Source organism: Dipodomys merriami, unplaced genomic scaffold (genome assembly GCF_024711535.1).
Source record: "Dipodomys merriami isolate MVZ:Mamm:240054 unplaced genomic scaffold, mDipMer1.0.p SCAF_179, whole genome shotgun sequence".
NCBI lineage: Eukaryota > Metazoa > Chordata > Mammalia > Rodentia > Heteromyidae > Dipodomys > Dipodomys merriami.
This window is the reverse complement of record NW_027203148.1, coordinates 1,410,502-1,416,820: the sequence shown is the minus strand read 5'-3', so window position 1 is coordinate 1,416,820 and position 6,319 is coordinate 1,410,502. Positions and strand designations below refer to the sequence as shown.

General features: G+C 35.0%; 1 non-coding gene across 1 annotated transcript; it reads left to right on the top strand.

Moving 5' to 3' along the window:
* Positions 1-4,385: 4,385 nt before the first annotated feature.
* LOC138829923 (U6 spliceosomal RNA) lies at positions 4,386-4,491 on the top strand. Its single transcript, XR_011372788.1, has one exon. It is a non-coding gene; the product is annotated as a U6 spliceosomal RNA (small nuclear RNA).
* Positions 4,492-6,319: the final 1,828 nt, after the last annotated feature.

The following is a 6,319-nucleotide window of genomic DNA, read 5'->3' as shown; positions in this document are numbered from 1 at the left end:
GGTAGAACACTAGTCTTGAGGTGAAGAGTGGAGAGATATTTCCCAGGCTGAGTTCAAACCCTGTCTCAACCATCAAAAAAAAAAAAAAAAAAAAAAGAAAGAAAGAAAAAAGATAAAAGAAAGAAAAAGAAATGAGATCTTGGCCACCAGTTCATTGCCAGTATAATTCCTGCTTTCTCACCATGGACTTTTTTTCCAGTTAAGTCCATGCTCTTATATCTAACTTGCTTTGGAACCAGAATTATTCTTCAATTGTACATTTTACAAATTTGCATGATTAGCAACCATGATTTAGAGGTAGAAGTTGAAAGAGAGTGGCCTCATCGTTCATGTTCCTCTTAGTATTAATTATTTCTCTATGTCACTCCCATAGATGTACATAATGGCCTTGGCTTTATTGGTTCAATGTTGTCTTATTTGCAGGGTCTTCTATAGTATATTGAACCATTATACTTAAACACAGAACTTTCCTTTCTCTTATTATTCCTATTGTTTCTTCTACTGTTAACTTGTGTACACTTGGGAAATAATTCACAACACACACACAAATTAACTTTTCTGAGAATCTTCTCCAAGTTAAATTTAATTTAAGAGCACTTACGGAATTTGAAGTTAATGTACTCATGGATAATGGTTTCTTTTATGTTTTTATAGTAAAAAATAATGTACAGAGGGCTTAGAGTTACATAAGTAAGGTAATGAGTACATTTCTCATTGTTACATCCTCTTTTGTTTTTCCTGTGTTATCCATTCCCTCCCCATCTGCCCAATTCCCCCTCCCCTCCACAAGTTGTAAAATTCGTTTTCTACATAGTGTCTTGTTCATATCATTGTTACAATAGTTCATCCTGAATCTTTGTTTCAGCATTTTGTTGTTTCAATTCCCCTTCCCACACTAGAAAAATGTATATGCAAGATGCAGGGCACCAACATCATATTCAGTGAAAACAGGAGTTATATCATGCGGGAAGAACATGGAGGAGAAACGAAAAAAATCACATAGTACATTTTAGATACATTAAAAACAATTTCAATAAAGAATAAAACAAGTTGTGTCCCTATCTTCATTTTTCTTAACATTATCTTATATGGCCATATGTACATGAATAATGTTTTTAAATTTTATATTTTGTATTTACTAAGTTGTCTCTGAAAGGCGTGTTACCTCATGTCCAAAGATGTATTTGTGCTAGTTCTATGAAGCCTGAAAACATTCATTTTACCTGAAGAGGGTACCTATCTTCAATTTTTTTAGCTCCCTTATCAAAGATTAGATGGCTATAGGTTTGTAGGTTCATTTCTGGGTTTTCAATTCTATTCCAGTGGTCCTGAGGTCGGTTCTTGGAGATTCCTCAAAAGACTCCACATAGAGCTCCCCTAAGACCCAGCAATCCCACTTTTGGGCATTAACCCAAATGTTCACAAACAAGGCCACATTAGAGGTACCAGCACGACTATGTTTATTGCAGCCTTATTTACCATAGCTAAGGTATGGAACCAACCCAGATGCCCCTCAGTAGATGAATGGATCAAGAAAATGTGGTATATATACACAATGGAATCCTATGCCTCCATCAGAAAGAATGACATTGCCACATTTGTTAGGAACTGGAAAGACTTGGAAAAATTATATTAATTGAAGTAAGCCACGCCCAAAGAAACATAGGTCCCATGGTTTTCCTTATTTCCAATAACTAGTATATGTCTGAGTCAAACAGAAAAGGTCAGATAAGTTGATGTTAGGGAAATGAACCCTAAGAAATGTATTCGAATGTTTTTTGTTCTTTCATGTGACTTTTTCTAACACATTTATAAGATGATTTCCTTGTTGCTTTTTATGTCCCTTCCCCACGGGATAACAATAACCCCTGATTTCACTGTATTTGATGTCGGTATAATTTCTGGAGGGGAACGGAAAAAAAATCAAATCATTTAAATAGGGATACAGGTGGACCCATTGCAGCAATGAGATGTACAACTCGTTATTTCAAAAACGAACTTTACAACTTTGTTGTTGGGGGGAGGAGGATTGGATGGAGAGGTGAGGAGAGGATGGGAAGGGGAAACCAAGGAGTAGGCAACATTGCTTGATAAAAAATGTACTCATTCCAGATCTTAGCTATGGTAAATAATGCTGCAATAAACATAGTTATGCTCGTAGCTTTAGTGTGGTCTTGTTTGTAAACATTTGGGTAAATGCCCAAAAGTGGCACTCCACATCCCCTCCAGCATCTGTTGTTATTAGAGTTCTTGATTATACCCATTCTAACTGGGGTGAGGTGATATCTCAATGTTGTTTTGATTTGCATTTCTTTTATGTCTAGGGATTGGAAGGGGAAACCAAGGAGTAGGCTACAATGCTTGATAAAAACTGTACTCATTATCTTGCACATGTAATTGTAACCACTCTGTTCAGTATTTTCACTGTAAAAAAATATATATTCATTGTTAGAAAAAAAAGAATCCAAGCTTGAAGAAACTGTCCCTGTCTTTTTTCGAGTGTGTTCTTTATTCATATAAAAACTTCTTCTTGAAAGTATTTCAAAAGGAAACAATGTGCCATTTGAAGGCCAGCATAGAACAAAAGGAAATAAACATTGTTTTAAAAGTTTTCTTTTGCAAGGAAACAAAGATTTGGAGGTTTTAATTTGTCTTATGCATGGATATTTCACTATTGAGATGATTCTGTTGTTGCAGGAGTCACTTATTAATTTCTTTAGTCTTGTCCTGAATTCTCCAGCACAATTAGTATTCCAAAAAAGCAGGATCCAGTGAGTATGATCAGCAAAAGGAGCCTGTTCTCAAACCAGTGCTTTATGGATGGTCCCAAAGAAATATGTGCGTTTTTTTTCTTGTTTGTTTGTTTAGTTTGTCCTGGTTCTGGAGCTTGAACTCAGAGTCTGGACCATGTCCCTGAACAAATGTCTTCCCTGGCCAACTTCCCCCAAAGCTAGGACTCTACTACTTGAGCCAAACTCCACTTTTGGCGTTTTTGGTGTTTGGTTACAGATAAGAATGTGACAGACTTTCGTGCCTAGGTTGGCTTTGAACTGAGAAAGTAAGAAAGCCAAGTGACATCAACTGTATCAAGATTTCTGTTTTGAACCAAGAAATACTAGACAAAGTTTATTATAAAGCTAATATTTGACAATTTTTAAAAGAAAAGAATATGTCTAACAAAGAATCCATAACTTAAATAACTCCACAAATGTAGGTGCACTGAATCATTTTGGATGCATTTTTTATCTGCTTGGGAAGATAACTATTGACTTCATAGATTCCTTTTGGGGAAACTTAGTCATATTTGCCTGTTGTCACTGGCTTTGTACACATGCATGCTGTACATGCTTCTAAGGGCCCTACATAAGGAAGTCTTGAAATTCTCAACAATATTTAAATAAGATGCTCCAGCCTAAGGTTAAGATGTTAGGTGTGGACATTTATCAACACTCCTGATTCAGACTCTACTTGATATAATTTTTAATCAATATTTTGTTTTTAGTTTTGTTCTTTGTAAATTCACATGCACCTATGAAAAATTGTGTGGCCATCCCAATGATATTCTCAAAGTACCTCTTAATCATGACTCACAAAAAGTTGTATTATATTACGACAAGGAAAAATGCTATAAATAAAGCAAACAATAATTAAATATTAATGATTACTAAAATAAAAAACAAAACAATTACCAGGGTTTTCAGTATTTGAAGTGTATATAGTAGAGTTTACTATTTTCTCATATTCCTGTACATTTAAAACTGGATAAAGCTATAAGTAGCCTTTAAATTTACTCACTAAGATTACTATTTATAGTTCATCTCATCATTTGTATGTGGATTATATCATTATTTGTTCATCACTAACATATAACGTAAAGGAGCCCTGAAGATTTAACAGAAACTGTGTACTTAAAATCTTAACTTAAAATCTTAACTGCTTCTTTACACAGTCTTTGCAATTTCTCATTAGTAAAGTTTCTATAAAATCTGAAATGTCCATACTTTCTAGTACATGCTACCAGAAATATTATATACTTTATCAAAAATTTTTATGACCTGCCAAACAGTCTTAATTTTGCCATATATAAGCAAATCCCAAAATTAAACATATTTAAAACATTAAAACCTTTAACAAACCTTAACATTTGCTGCAATGATCATTATGACAAGTGCCTTTTGTAGAATAATTGAATTCTTCCTCCTACAAATCTCATGAACAACAAATATCTGGAATTATATTGTTTTTGATATGTCAATCTTGACTTTATTCTTAAATGTGTGCTTATGTAAGAAACACATGGTTATAAAATTTCACAATACTTTTGAACTTATTTTTGTTGAATTGTCTAGTTTAAGAAAATCAATTACTCTTTATAAAAATGTTTTGTGCTCAATTTGGCTGCACACACACTAAAATTGGAACATACAGAGAAGATTAGCATGGTCCCTGCACAAGGATGATACACAAATTAGTGAATCGTTCCATATTTTTACAACAACAGATGCTGGAAGGGATATGGCCAGAAGGGAGCCTACTGCATTCTTGGTGGGAGTGTAAACTTGGTCATGCACTTTGGAAAGCAGTTTGGAGGTTCCTCAAAAACCTCCACATAGAGCTCCCTATTATACAGCAATCCCACTTTTGGGCATTCTCCCAAATGATCACAAACCAGTCCATACTAAAACTACCACCACAACAATGTTTATTGTAGCATTATTTTCCATAGCTAAGATATGGAACCAACCCTGATGCTGCTCAGTAGAAGAATGGATCAAGAAAATGTTCTCTCTCTCTCTCTCTCTTCTCTCTCTCTCTCTCTCTCTCTCTCTCTCTCTCTCTCTCTCTCTCTGTGTTTGTGTGTGTGTGTGTGTGTGTGTGTGTGTGTGTGTGTGAATGTACACTTACACAACCACTTTGGAAAGCAGTCAGGTGAGTCCTCAGAAAGATAAATATTGACCTTCCTTATGGCCCACTCATACCACTTCTAGGCATCTATCCTGAACAACAGGTACCAATATTCAATGACAAATGCACTTCCATGTTTATTGCAGCACTGTTCACAATAGCCAGGATATGAAAACAACCCATATGTCCCACCAGAGATGAATGGATCAAAAAACTGTGGTAACTATACACAACGGAATATTTTCCAGCCATTAGAAAAGACAAAATAATGGCATTAGTAGGGAAATCAATCAAGCTACAGGAAATCATGTTGAGCGAGGTGAGCCAAAATCAAAGAGACAAATGGCACATGGTCTCCGTGATAAGCGGATGTTAAATCCAAAATGTAAGGTGATATGACAAAATTAACAACACTTAAGAAACCAAGAACTTCCACTCATCTGGTCGAATCACTACTAAATAACCCCATTCTGCTGATCATATGTGCACACTGAAGGGAAACCAGGAGGATGACACAGAACTAGAGGGAATCAGGGAAAAACATACAACAGTGGGATCCATCAGCTGCACTGGACATTGACCAAAATGAACTAAGCAACTCAATGTCACTGGAGGGAGGGAGGGAACAAGTGGGAAAGAGGGAACAGCTGACGCTTATGCAATACAAAAGAAATATACATATTTCAAAACAAAAATGTTTACATATGGAAGAAATAACTCTATTGCAAAGCTCATAGAATTCATACATGTTGTAGACCATAATAGACAATTTGCTCCATCGAAGTTAGAATGTGTTTGTGACTTAAACTAAGCATCACTATCCCACAATATTGTGAAATTTGGGAAATTATGTAACCACTTAATCACAATAAAAACATTTGAAAAAATGATGAAGGTGGAAAACATATATATATATTAATTCTATGCCTCCATCAGAAAGAATGACAATGCTCAATTTGTTAGGAAATGGAAAGATTTGGAAAAAAATTATATTAACTGATGTAAGCCAAGTCCAAAGAAACATAGGTCCCATTGAATCCCTTATTTGCAATAACTAGTATATGTCTGGGATAAGCAGAAAAGTTGAAAGCCTATGTGTATATGACTAGATAAGTTGATGTTAACCTAAATAACCCCCAAGATAGAGACACAAGTGGTTTTTTTTCTTTATTGCTGTTGTTTCTCACGTATTTATAATGTACGATGTGATTGTTTTTCTTTTTTATACGTTCCTCCCCAACAATATAACCCTGTTTTCACTTTATTTGATGTTGGTGCACTGCACCTTGAATGTACACTTCTCTATTTTGGGGAGGGAAAGGGAAAAAACAACATGCTTAAATAGGAATACAGTTTGACCCATTGTATAACAATAGATGCACAAGACATTATTTTGAAAAACGAACTTTACTAT